At 24.9% G+C, this 15,513-nt stretch overlaps 1 long non-coding RNA gene across 1 annotated transcript; it reads right to left on the minus strand.

Annotated features, from left to right (window-relative positions):
- Nucleotides 1–13,095: 13,095 nt before the first annotated feature.
- LOC114173957 lies at nt 13,096–13,963 on the minus strand. The gene is made up of 3 exons (XR_003602649.1): nt 13,838–13,963; nt 13,360–13,458; nt 13,096–13,244 (listed from the first exon to the last, which is right to left on the minus strand). It is a non-coding gene; the product is annotated as an uncharacterized LOC114173957 (long non-coding RNA).
- Nucleotides 13,964–15,513: the final 1,550 nt, after the last annotated feature.

Raw genomic sequence — 15,513 nt, forward strand, 5'->3', positions numbered from 1 at the left:
ATTGTAATAATTTTATAGATCATTTCAATTATAATGCAGTCTTAATGCGAAACATTTCATCTATTTTGGCGCGTTGAACGTAAGGTTTTAAATATTTCTCGCGTTTTGGGAAATTGATGATTAATAAATAAGGTTGTTTTATTAAGTTTTATTTTTGTTTTATTTTAATAAGTAATTTCCGGCTAGAACGTTACATTTGGTATCAGAGCCGTGATTTCAATGATTTCATGGGGTCTTTGGGGAGTGAGCCTATCATATTGATATGTGAATGTGTTGTTTTGCCTTGATATGAAATTGAAGTACGAGTTGTTTGATTTATCAATTATTATGTGGCGCATTCAGGCTATGGCAAATAGGAGGAGGAGGAACGATGCCGGCGCTGACGAGATTGCACAGGCAATCCATAGGATGGTTGACGCTATGCAGCCTGTTGCAACGCAACCTAGGGCCATGGTCCTACCAGCGAGATCAGTGACTATGGAAGATGTGCTGAAGCATAAGCCGTCAAAGTTCAGCGGCAAAGCTACTCTAGATGAGGCCGATGCTTGGCTCAGGGAGTGTGAGAAGATATTTCGAGTACTGCAGTGCACAAAGGCACAACAGTTGAATTTCGCCACTTTCCTACTTGTTGGCGATGCTGAGTACTGGTGGACAGGAATGCAGCAACAAATGCAGACCCGTCAAGAAGAGGTGAACTGGGTAAACTTCAGGAAGAGGTTCCTGGAGAAGTATTTTCCAGACTCGGCGAAACATGCACTGGAGGCGGAGTTTCTTACACTTTTTATTATACGTATAATTTTATCACAATAATTGTATAAATAAATTTTATTTACTATAATATAATAATTTAATGTAATTTTTATGAATTTTTTATCATTATCCACTATATATTGAAGTTCAAATGATGAAAAATTATGTTAAATTTCAATTATTATTAGTTTAATCTTTGTTTTTTAGGTAATTTTTATCGATTGATGTATTATAATTTTTATTAGTATAAAGAGAAGAAATTTTATTAGAATTTAAAAAATTGGAGTAGACATACATTTAAAATATTTTTTATTTTAAATAATTTTTTCCTTTTATATTTTTTAAAAATATTTTTAAATATTATCAACTAAGTAACATTAACGTTTGTAAATTTAATAAATATTTTATCTCTCAAGATATTTTATTTGGTATTTTAATTTGAAATATATACAATTATAAATTTTTTTATTAATATTTTGTTTCATTTACTATAATTTTTTATTATTTTATGAGAATTAATTATTTGATATTGAAAAAGTAAGAAAGCGGGTACAAATACGAATATATACCCGTTAACGAATATATACCAGTAAACCAGTGGAGATAAACATAAAATAAAAATTTGATACATATTATGTTTGAGTAAGTGGACAAAGATGAATTCTTTTTTTTCTTGAGATAAGTATGGATAACAAAATTGGTCTCGTGATGAAAATACCATGACTAATAATAAAGATGTCTAATGATAGGTTTATTATAGTAATGGATAAAAACACCAATTTCACTTTCTTCATAAAAATATTTTATGAATTTATAATAAAAAATGGTATTTGTTAACCATTTTTACCGATTTTTTTTATTAATTATATTTCAAAAACTAATTAAATTTTGAATAAATCCTTTTATATAATAAATTATCTTTTAAGATAATTGTACCTAACTGCCATTAGATATATTGTTGACAAATAGAAGAAAACATTTTAACATCCTAAGAAAGATTAAATTATTAAGACAAAGCTTGTTTGGTACCTAATTTGTTTTTTAAGATTTACATAGCAGGCGAATCTCAACTTAGTTGATATTAAAAAAGTATTAAAATCTTACAATGACAAAAGGAATAAAGACAATAAAAGAAAAGCAAGTAAATAAATAAAAAATGGTGATGTTGATATGGTAAAGTTTCAATTCATTGTTATGATAATAATAAAAAAAAAAATAAGCATGGTTGATGTTTAGCACTATATACGGCTTAGAATTTGAAGCATAAATTGGTGTTTGGATTTGCACTTAACCAACACTTTTTTGTTTATAAGGGCACATGCATGGATCATCTCAGACAACTTAGTTTATATTTGCAGCCGACAAACGCAGCCGCAATACAACATGCAAATTTGACTTGTAGAGAAACACACATGAATGGAGACACTTTAACCAACACATTATTCAAAATCGAGTCCAGATTTTTTATTAAATTTTTTTTATCTTATTGAACATTAAAAATATATTACATTAATATTTTTTAAAAAATGCAATATATTTTAAAATTTTAAAACTAATATCATCGATGTATTTTGAAAATACAATAGAATAACAATAAAAAAAAACTTTTAAGAATCTAAATTCTTGAAAATCTTATGAGAACATTTACAAAACACCTTTGTATTATGACAAAAGAAAGAGGCTACATTTCATTAAAAGTACCAAATGAGATGGACGATTCACTAAATGAAATACATTAAAAGTTATTACTTTTCAAAAAATGTTCAACAAATGTAGTAAAAATATAATAGAAAAAGATATTTAAATCTTAAGCATTTCACAAAATCTATGAAATGAGAAATATTTTTACTATGAATATGTTTTATCTTTATAGATCTTCAACTTCCTTTTATATATAGACAAGACGAGTACATATCATATTAATACGTCTTTTGGGAGATTTATTGTAGAACACAACATCAATGAGATATAAATATAATCGTTATAAAAAATTGACACAACCTCTCCGATGTAAAATCTTAAATCATTGAACTTGAGATTTTGTTTTATATATATTACTCAATATCAAAATTATATTTAAATCATATAATATATTATCATTATTTTTCTTAAATTTTCTTTAAGACATTAGCCCAAGTGTGGCTATTCATTAAACAAAGCATTCTTTAAATAAAAAAATAATTAATATTGCAATAGATAATGATGTGTTTGTAAGACTTAGGGGTCTAAACCTCTACCATGCCTAAGGCATTGAAGAATGAAGGAGAATGATTATGAATATATAATGGAGACACGTTTTTCACATTTCACTTTTAGAAAGTATGTTGAGTATGAGATGATTGGAGTCTAATCGTATGACTTTATTTGTCTTCATTAAGATGACAATATAGTTGAATAAGACTTCATTTAACTTTGTCAAAAACAGCTCAGATCATATTAAGTTGCTACATTTCAGAATTTGTAAGATTTTAAGTTTTTTAAATGTATATATAGAGAGAGATAACACATTTTATTACATAAATATATTACAATTTACATAAAAGGGATTCTTCAACATTTGCTTCCTACTTTACACATAAAGTAATATATTTTTTTTAAAAATCAATTTTACCAATTTTATCTTTTAAGTGACTTCTTTTTAATTTTTTTACAAAAATATAACGATCAATTATCCATAATATAATTGTAAAATTTAATTTTATTATAGAAAAGAAGGTAAGTACACATAGTAAAGTAATTGTTTTCACTAGTATAATATAATAAAAATGTTATGGTCTTTTAAGACTTTTTATTTTCAATTTTAATAAATCAACTTTAATATTTTGTATGCATAATTTAAAAAATTTAAAACATATAAACAAATTACCTTATTATTTTCCTTATAACTCAACAGATTAATGAGTTAAAGTAGATGAATCAAGATATTTTAAGGGCCAATTAGGCGACACTAGCTCACAAGTTAATTAGTAGTTGAGACAACTTCTAGTTGACATGTTATTTAGTAGTTGTTATAAGGTTTTAAGCGAATAAGGTAATTTATCTGATTTGAAGTATTTGGTAAATGTAATATAACTGTATGTTTTATTATATAAATAAAATTTGTATTTTTTGATAAATTATAAATTTATATTTATTTTTAAATTTATATTTTTAAAAATAATTTCATTCTTATAAATATTTTAATATTTATATTTATTTTTCAAAACTTATATATATTTTTTATTTTAACAATCTTATTTATATGAGTTGATAAAGTGAATATTAATCAAATTTAATTTTTATATATTTTTATAAATTGTTTTTGTTTATTAATATAAACTATTATTACAGTAATTTTTTATTTCCAATATTTGTGATTTTCCTATAATATTATGAAATTAAACATTAATTAATTCAATTTATAATGTTAAATCCTTTTTAATTTGAACTACATAAAATTTTGGAAACTAATCCAATAATTACAAAATGTAGTGCAATAGTCATTTATATGTATGGAATTGAAATAAATAATAACAAGTGAAAAATGTACTAAAATATAAGAAGGAATAATAAAAAAAATAATCTATAACTTTAAAAGTAAATTATTTAAAATACTAATGTATAAACAAGTCAAATAAATTAATAAATAAGTTATTATTATTTTCAACCACTCTAAATATATGAATTCACTGCACTATTTATCTTAGATTGATATGTTTATCATAAGGTAACGGTGATTGTATTAATTTTTAAAATGATCATTGGTGTTATGACATTTGTATATCTAAATTGGTTAGAATTTCTTGTTTTGATAGAGTAAAGTTATTCTATGTTGCTAGTTAAGCTTGGACAGCTGGTAGTTTATGTGATTTTTCTTTTTTAATAGTAATGAGGATGAGGACGTACCTAATTGCACCTTGGATGATATTGGTGTGCTTTCTCAAAAAGTTACAAATTTTTTTTACTCTTCTAGTATGGAACATGTGGATTGGGGAAACTTGATTTGGTTGGATGAGGTGTCACTAGCTAAAATTTTGGTTCTTTGAAAATTGTTGTATGGTCATTTACTTGTTGATTGGAGGTTAATAAAAAGAGTGGTTTTATGCTCTATGTGTTCTTTGTGTGGTATTTATGTTGAATCTTTCTTTCATTTATTTTTTAATTATTCTATTGTTATACAATTATGGGAAGGAAGAAAGTTTTTCAGGATTTGTAGTTTTCTTCTTTGGATTTTTTTTTTTGTTCAGTTTATGAAGTCTCCTTGTAGTCATTTGTTTAAAGTGATTAAAAGTGATTATCATTACTGCTGTTATTTAGACGATTTGGAGGATGAGAAATCATAGTAGATTTCAAGATCCAATTGTGTTTCCTTATACTATTTTTCAAATTAGGAGTTAGTGTACATGTCTGAGAATAAATCTAAGAAGTATATAAGTAATATTGTGTTTGAGTTTTTGGTGCTAAAATTTTTAAATATTCACACTAGGGAGGGTAGGGTGGTTTTATTTATGGACATAGTATGACAAGTTTCATATGTTAATTGGCGATGAATACAAATGGTGCAACTCAAGGTTGTCTTAGTTTGGCTTTTGATGAAGGGAAACTTGGGTTGAAATTTTATACCCATAGGGCTTGAGCACCGAAATTCCCATCATCACTTAGTATCAAGTTTTAAAAGAGTTATTTGATTGTGTGACCTGTTGGCAAGTGCACCAAGTCATTTGTCGTACAACAGAATGGGATTATCGTATCCATATAGTAAGCACATTGGTAGTTTGTTTTTGGAAAATATTGATAGTAGTATACATTATATAAATTGAGTTAAGTAGAGGCTATGAATGTATTTCATCTCATCTTCTTCCACGACACCATTACTGATCTTGTTTGTGTACTTATGTAAATCATTTGTCAAATTCTATGGTGTCAGCCCTATGGACACAAGTTTTAAAAAATTTAATTTGAATTTATTTTATGAAAAATAGATTTTGGATTTTGAACTTGATCCAAATATTTAGATCTGGATTTAAACTTGATCTAAATATTTGGATCTAAATTTTAAAAAAATCCAATCTACTATTTTTGAAAAAATGGATTTGGATCGAAAATCTAATCCAGATATTTGGATCCAAAATGAACGTGGATTGAATCATTAAAAATCCAATCCATGATCACCCCATAGATAGTAGAAGGTAAACAATAATTAATGAAGAATTAAAGAAAAAAAAAACTATACAGAAACTGAATTTGGTTTCACCGAAATGTATTCGCCAAATATAATAGAAGTTACATTACACACTACACTGTTTAACATTTTAAAGGAATCTTAAAAATGGAAAATTATGAGTCAATCTTTCACAATATTCTTATTATAGCCTTTAAGTTTTAGTTGAAACTTTTATTAAGTAATTACAAATTATTTAAAAAGATTTTTTGATTTGTTTTTAAGAATTCTTGTGTATTCATTCACCTCTTGTCTATTGTTTAACACCTTTATTCTTCTTACATGATATGTTTTAAGAAGTTGTAACTTAATTAGTTCCATGAAACACGTGCTTAATGCGCGAGTGTCCACACTTCCACTAGTAGCATTGTACACCTGCCGACATAGTAATTTATATTGTAATATAGCATCATCTTTGTTTCTTCACCTCGTACATAAACTGAATTTAAATAAAAGGTTTTATGAAAATTTGAATTTATATAGAGAGAAACAAAGTTGTGAGTAGTGAGTGTATTATAGTGGCATCTAAATCAAAATGATGAACCGTGTTTGTTTGTTGACCTTAAGAGTGTGGTTCACACACTCTCAGAGGATCATCTTCGGCCGTAAAGTAGCAGCAACTAATTCTTTTTACTACTTTCATTCACCACCATTCTTTTCTTTACTTTCTTTTTCTTTTCTTCTCGCCTTTCAAAAAATAAATGAAAGGTAAGGCACCATTTAGATTTCTAAAATGAATTTACCAAATTACCTAAGAAAAATAAAAAATATAACACTATAAACTCTATCAATGTTTTCGGTCTAAAATTGAAAACATTGCGTATTGAAGTCATAATATTGACTTGAACATAAAAGTCATAATTACCATAAATTAGTACGTTTAAAAACTTATTATATATATGAAAACCATCTTTTAATAATTAAATTTTGACAATTTTCTATTACAATCTAAAGTGACATTTTCTAAGTCATTTTATATTTTTTTATTTTTCTATTCTAAAATTATTTAAAAAATATCATTTTAAATTATAAAAAAATTGTCAAAATTTAATTATCAAAATATCATTGTCTTTATATACATGTCTTTTTTATTATAACCGATATAAAAAAATTTATTATTTAATATGTGAACTATTTTTGAAACACTTCCATCTTGTGAAAGATAAAAAGTAGACACAAGAAAATTATGCCTATATAATTATAAAATCATTTTTTGCTTGTGGAATGAGAAAAACATTATTTTTAGTATATAACTTGATTTTTTTTAAAATTTATACGTCTTAATTTATATTTTTAGTAAAAAAAACTTGTATAATTTAAATTATATAAAAATGATGACTACTTTTTCAAATATCTAAAGTTTTTAAAATAAAAATTATAGATGAGATAGTAATGTAAATGTTTGTATCCAAAAGTTAAATTTAATAAACACTTAATTATATTAAATTTATAACTAATATTCTTTAATTAATGTTAATATTTATTCTTTTTAGTAATTAAAATATATTAATTGTATAAATATTGGTTTAACTTTTACTCACAAAAATATTTAACAATTAAATGTTCTTATGAAAATAATTATGATATTTGTGCTTAAGGGTCTGTTTGCTTGTGCGAATATAAGATGCAGGTGGATTAAGAGAGCAAATTTATTAAGATGATGGTTGTTCGTTTGCAAAGATTTGTGAGTGAGTGAGAGAGATAATTTGCAGGATTATGATCTCACCAAATTGAGCTGATTTGCAACGAGTACTGTAATATCATATCTCCACACCACGTTCTCAAAATATATATATATATATATATATATATATATATATATATATATATAATATTATATAATATTAAATAATATTAATAATAATATATCAATTTTTAATATAAAAATAACTTAATAATTTTATATTTTAATTTATTAAAATTATTTTTTTATCTATTATATTAATTAAATTCTTTTCAAACTCTCACAAACTTTATCTCTAAATCCATTTACTCTCATCTCCAAATCCCTTCAAAGAAATACAAAAAATCATCCACTCAAATCTACTCATATCCATATAAATGCATCCTTTCACTCTCCCTCAAATAATAAAGTGATGTACTTTTGTTAAACTAAATCTAAATTTTACTTTTTACTTACATAAATTCATTTATCCATTTAAAAAAATACTGTAAAAAATATATAAGTTAATGAATAACTACTAATTTTAATAAAATACTAATAATAATATAAATAATTATTATTATTTCAATATAATTAATTTCTTTATATAATTTTCTTTAAATATATAATCATGTATACTTATAAATAGAATATTTAATAAAAAGTTTAATAATATGAAAAAAATTAAATAATTAATTGCAGTTATTTTTTATAACAAATTAATTAAAAATAGATAATATTATTTTATAGTAATATTAAATATAATAATGAATTATATTATTAATAAAATAATATACCAATTAATACTGAACTAAATTTATAAACATAAATTATATTGAAATCTACGTCTTTCAAAGATACATATAATATAATTATTATCATATTTGGAAAAACATTTATTTCGTACCTTTTTTTTCTTCTAGATTTATTTTTATATATATATATATATATATATATATATATATATAATTCATCAGTATGGTGTTTTGATGTTTTCGAGGAAGAAGTGTTCATCTAAGCGTTATAGTTTAAAAAAAAAGTCTAAAATTTTGTCTCCTTACTAATACGGATAAGACAAGTCGATTTTTATTTGGATTCCATGATTTGATCAGTTAAGTTTTCAGTAACCCCTTTATAATATTTATTTTTTTATTTTATAATAATTTTTTTGAATTGATTTTGGATTTCTTGGTTTGTTTCATGAATGTTAGTAGTGGTAGAAGGATTGGTCTTATTATTAATAGAATGATTGTCGGCGGAACAATAAGAATGAATGTAAACCTAATTTTTTTTGAATTTAATAATGTTTAGATGGATTGTTTTACATGTTTAAGTATGTATTTGATTTGAGTATTAAAAAGTCATTATATACAGGCTACGTGGAAGGGAACAATAAATTTGGCCTCCTTAATTTTAGCTATACAATAAGTTGTAATAAAAGAAAATCACATAGATTTAATTAGATGTATTTTTTAAAATATATAAAATGAGGGAAACTTATATTTATACAATATATGTAAATACAATATATTTAAAATATGCAATTGAATAATCTTATATAGAAAAAAAATATATTTATAATATTTTTTTTACAAAAAATAATATAAAAATTACAAACTCACAGTAACGTAACAATAAAATTTGAATATTAAAAAAATAAAACATGAATACAAATAAATATATATGATAAAATATTAAAGAAATTATAAATTAATGTAGAAGCTTATATTGGTTTCCTAAAAGAATATCATAAATAATAAGATTTTTAATATAATAATTAACTTAAAAGATTTCGTTACGTAAAAAAAACATATTTGAATAATTGTTTTTAGAAACCTAATATAATAAAAATTAAGTTTTTCAGGAAAAAACAGATAGAAATTCTAAATTTTCTAAAAATTTATTTGATATAAAAAAAATATATATTTGAAGTCATAAAAAAAATAACTATTAATGTATTTTTTCAATCCTAATTTAATATAAATTTAATTTTTTGTTCAAAATTTTCGAAAACTACTTTTAAGTGTTGCTTGAATGTAGCTACATTTCACCCAAAGACAAAATTTCTTCCAAAATCTGCCACAAAATATTTGTTGGCTTAAAATCATAATATTCTTTTTTTTTGTCAATTTCTTTATGCTTTAATTTTAAAGTCCATATCTTTGAATATATAACAAAAAAATGTAGAGAAAAGTTATTTTTTTGTAAGAAATAATGAAATGAAACAAAATTATAACAAAAATAGGAAACAAAAATGATTGTAAATTCTCCTTTAGAATTTCTTCCACATACCATTAAGGATACCACCTCATTGTTAACAATCAAAAAGGAAATTTTTTTGAAGTGAAATTAATTAAACAATACTATCGTTTCAGTTTCCAAAGCTTTTATTAAATATATACATTATATAATAATAAAATAATAATAGTACATCAACTATTTGACATGATCGTAAAACATACTTCTCTTGGAAATGCTTTTAATTTAAAAATCTTTTTGGTTACCATGCAAAAGGAGTACTTTTGTTGAATATAAATAGTACAGCCAAAATGAGACTTTATTTGTCAAAGAAAAGTAAACATTGGTATCAATGTATATTTTTTTTAGAGATGAATTTCATACCTTCTTCCAATGAAATAATGAAGAAAACATATTTGTGAAAGATTAAAAGTAAGAATGTCAATGTCACTTTAAAAACTTTACCAAAGATTTTTGAAAAAAGTAGCTAAATATTTGAATAAGAAACTTAAATTAAGAATAAAAATAAAATAAAGTAATGATGTTATATATAAAGATAAAATAAAGTAATGGTGATTTGAAGTACTAATTAATTATGACAACTTTACAAAACTTCCTGAGGAATTCACCTAAAATTTAAAAGACAAATTCAATTAAAACTTCAAATCTGGCAACATATCAGTATTTGGCAGTGCATTGAGTCCCACAAAGCATAATTGCTCACGTTGATACTTGATGCTCACATAATTGGAAGATGTGTGTTTGCAATGCATTATGACACCAAAACCCAAAATATTAATTGCTTTGTTGAAAGAAAAAGATGAAAAGTTAATTGTTAGAAGAAAAAAAAATTGACTTTGATGAGTGAGAAGATAAGTGTTGGAAAAAGAAGGTGAAAAGTTGGTGACGGTAGTCTTGGAAAACGAAAAACTTTGTAGTAGTGGCCTCGGCACGGTGAATTAATTTTTTTTGGGGAAGATGGAAAGTAGATCTTTACTATTGAAGAAGATAATTGAAATTATGCAAGAAATATTTTTATGGCTTTTTTAAGATGCAAAGTAGGTTTCTATTACTTGGCTAGAAGGAAAATTGGATAACATAATTGAAACTTGATTTTTTTTATTGTGAAAGTTGGCAACATCAACTAAACTTTTACTAACATCATTGTCGCATATAGTATTTTGGATCTTATACGAAATGAGGAAGAAGAAATGTTGAAAGACAACAATACAACGAAAATGACACATTATGTATTTGTGGATTTGTGAAAGAAAACAAATGCTAAGATGATAGATTTACCAAAAATAATAAATTTTATTATTTTATTGATGTCCATCCAATACAAATATTTTGTAGAAAGAAAATTTTTATTGTTTATTGCATTCTAGTGCTAAGACAAAGAAGTTTTACAATGTGAAAACTTTTTCATTGGCACTTTGACAACAAACTTTATGATTTGAGAATTTCAAAGTGGACATTTGATCCTATAAAACTGTTGGTCTTCATAATAAATAATAATAATAATGCATTATAAATACGTAAAATTTTCTTGTTTATTGTGGATATGTCCGTTGATATGCTTCAATGCATTAAGACCATAAAAAATGAATTGCTTCTAGTGACAATTAATGTTGTGTGAATTAATGCTTGGTGAGAATAAAATTAAAGTCCCAATTATTAATTAATTTTCATTATATTACTTTCATTAACAATGTTTGAGCATTAATCATTAAGCAAAGTATTTCAAACACATATTTTCATAATCTGGAAAATTTAAAAAAAAATCACATTTTCCAATTACAACTTATTGTAAAGAACTTTGATGTGGATGCTAATTTCGTTACACTCAACTTTGAAAAAGAGAAAATCTATGCCTTCCTCCAAAGCATGAAAAAGGAATGAGTTAACATAACAATTAAATGCGGACTACACTTACCAAGATGTGAGAGTTTGACATGTAGTTGGACTTTTCAGTTATCAATATAAACTGAAATTGGACTTTTGAATTATTGAAATACAAATTCAATTAATAATTTTAATAAAAAAATTTAAAATTAAAATAAATAAAAGATTAAAATGTCACCAAATAAAACAAAATGTTAATTTCAAATCCTAAAAACAAACTTTTTAGTTTATTAAACTATCAAAAACTGAGTTTTGAATTTTGCCAAAATCAATTAAAGACATAAATATCACTATATAAGTCAAATAAATTTGAAGCTCAATATTTATATTTAAATAATTATATAATAAAGATTAACTGATTATATAATAAAAATAAATCTTCAATCACCAATGACATTGATAAGTATAAATATATATTTATTTGTTAATCTTAAAATGTTTACTATCAGTACTATTGGTTATTGTTATTAATCGTTACTATTATTATTATGATTATTAGTATACAAAAAATATTATTGAAAAAAATAAGTATGTCTTTTTGGTATTGAAAAAATATTTACTTTACGCTATTTATAGTGATAATTTCTAATAGGGATCGCAAAATGGGTCAGGCCCACCGGGCCGGCCCGTCAGTCCGCCCAAAAAAGGGCGGGTCAGGTTGGAATTTTCAACCCGTCAACCTGCTGCAACCCGGCCTGTCTAGCTCGCCAGTTTAATGGGCCAGAACAGGCCGGCCCGCCAACCCGTTTTATTAATTTTTAATTTTTTTATGTTTAAAATTAAAAAAATTAAAAAATAATACTTTTTTTCTATTATATAAATAAATTTATATATATAAAATAAATTTATAAACAAAATTTTAATAAAAAGTTAAAAAAAGTTAAAAAAAAAATTAAAAAAGTAAAAAAAAAAAAGAGATGGGCCAGCTCGCCCGAAAACGGGACGGGTTATAGTTTTTGGCCCGTTTATTGATGGCAGGCCAGCCCAGCCCGACCCGTTTTTGGTGGGCCACTGGCGGGCCGAGCCAAAATGGGCCGGGTTGGCCCGTTTTGACACCCCTAATTTCTAATCTCAAATATTCTGTAGGATTCTAAAAGATTGAACATTATTTCGGATATACATATCTATTATATACATTATTACTTTGCATATATCATTATTGCATCCAAAAAAAAGTGTTTACATATAATTAAATCAAATTAAGTTAAATTGAATCATGTAATATATTGTTATACATTATTATTAAATAGTAAATAACAAATGTCAAATATTAATAATTATATTTCTTATATTAAAATTAAAATAGCAAAATACAACTCATAAAATAATAATCCTAAATAATAAAAAATTGGTGTGAGAAGACCACAAGAGAGCATTGAATGTTTTGGAAATGATTAACTGTTGCATGCTGCAGCCAAAAGGTGTGCGACAAGAAATCTGTTGTTATCTTTTCACACTTGAGTATGCTTTGAAAGATGCAGAAGTTACCTAAAACATACAAAAAAAAAAGTTTTTCAACATTAAAGTATCTTCGGTAATGCATAAGGAAAAAATATCAAAGTACTTATTTGACCAAAAAAGATTATTATAGTCAAATACATACCTTTTCTTGTAAATGAACTGTAATGAAACCATCTTTAAACTTTGCAGCTAGTAAACTTTAAACTTGGTGTAGTGAGTGTCCATTGATATATCTATATGTCTGCAAGAGATTTGGTAAAGAAGACGATGTAACAAATATTATAATTATAAATGTAAAATAAATCCAATATTATTAAAGAAATGACAAATGAAGAATTAAATAATTACATTTAAACTTATTAAATATACAAAAGGTACACTTAGTTATAATTAATTACCTTCAATGATAATAAGTAGTCTTAAACACATGAACAATCCACCAGATTTAAAAATATGTTGAGGAATTAAAAATTTAAATCAAAATTGAAGAATAAAAACGTAGAAAAACAAACAACAAAATTTTAGAGAAGAAGAAAATATCAAAATAAAAATGTAGAAAAAACAAACAACCAAATCTTAGAGAAGAAGAGAATATCAGCCAAAGTATGAAACTTGCATACCTTTATTGTCGTCGTCAAAGAGTGAAAGTTTAAAAGATTCAACCTTTACTATGTAGAAGAACAAAAATACGAACGACAAAGTAAATCTGAGAAAAAAACACCAATCAAACAGATAAATGCAACAAAGTAAAGTAGATTTGAAAACAAAACATTTATCCAACAAAAAAATAGAACAAAAATAAGTAGATCTCAGACAAAAATATTCGTAAAATAGAAAAAAATAAGATCTGAGAAGATGCTAGAAGAACAACAAAAATTAGAAGTTGTTACCTTATTTTTAGTACGGTGAAGGTCCTAAAAAATCTCAGAGGAAAACATCAAAAAAAAAAGTATATATGAGAATAACAAATCCATCCAACAATAGATCTGAGAAAAAAACCTCGACCCAACACATTTTGTCAACAAAGAAAAGAAAATCTGAAAAAAATCTACCGAACAAAAATAAGTAGATCTTACAGAAAAGTATCCATGAAAAACAAAAATAATAGAAAAAAAAGTAGATCTGAGAAGATGGTAGTAGATGTGAGAAAACAAAAATTAGAAGTTGTTACCTTCTTTTTAGTACGGTGAAGGTCTTAAAAAATCTTAGAGGAAAACATCAACAAAAAATATCTGAGAAGAAAAAATCCATCAAACAGTAGATCTGAGAAAAAAACCTTAACCCAACACATTTTTTCAATAGAGAAAAAAAATCTAAAAAAATTCACCGAACAAAATAAGTAGATCTTACAGAAAAATATCCACGAAAAACAAAAATAATAGAAAACAAAGTAGATTTGAGAAGATGGTAGAAGAACGAAAAAAAAAACAAAATTCTTATTACCTTTTTTGTATTTGTGAAGTTGCTCAAGGCTCTCAGAGCAAAATATCAACCAAAAGAAAGGTAGATCTGAGAAGAAAAAAATTCATCGAACAATATACATGGAAAAAGAAATCTGAGAGCAAATAAATCATTCAAAAGAGAAATAGATCTGAAAGAAAAAATATAAATTCAACAAATCTCGTACCAAAAGAAAAGTAGATCTGAAAGAAAAACATTGATCCACCAAAAAAATAAAACAAAATAAGTAGATATCAGAGAAAAATATGCATCAAACAAAAAAATAATAGAAAGAAACACAAGAAGGTAGAAGAACAACAAAAATGAGAAGTGATTACCTTTTTTTAAGTCTCGTGAAGGTGCTCAAGAATATAAGAGGAAAAAATGAACCAAAAGAAAAGTAGATCAACGGAGAACAAATTCATCCAACAGTAGATCTGAGATAAAAACCTCGATACAACAAATAAGATTTGTTAAATATGGTAGAAGAACGAAAAATCGCAGAAAAGTTGTTACCTTTTTTGTGTTCTTCACGTTGCTCATGATTCTGAGAGCAAAACATCAATGCAACACAAAAATAAAACAAATACAAAGTATATTTAAGAGCAAAATCGAGATCAAAACTCGAGATCCAGCAGAAAAGAACAAAAAAGATTATTTTTTTAGTAGATATGAATGTTTGAGTCAGAAAGACAGAGATGAAGTCTCGTAAAACAAATACAAAGTAGATCTAAGAGCAAAATCGAGATCAAAACTCGAGATCCAACAGAAAAGAACCAAAAAGATTATTTTTTGAGTAGATCTGAATGTTTGAGTCCGAAAGACAGAGATGAAGTCTCGTAAAAAGGTGAGGACG

This window comes from Vigna unguiculata, chromosome 1 (genome assembly GCF_004118075.2).
Source record: "Vigna unguiculata cultivar IT97K-499-35 chromosome 1, ASM411807v1, whole genome shotgun sequence".
Taxonomy (NCBI): Eukaryota; Viridiplantae; Streptophyta; class Magnoliopsida; order Fabales; family Fabaceae; genus Vigna; species Vigna unguiculata.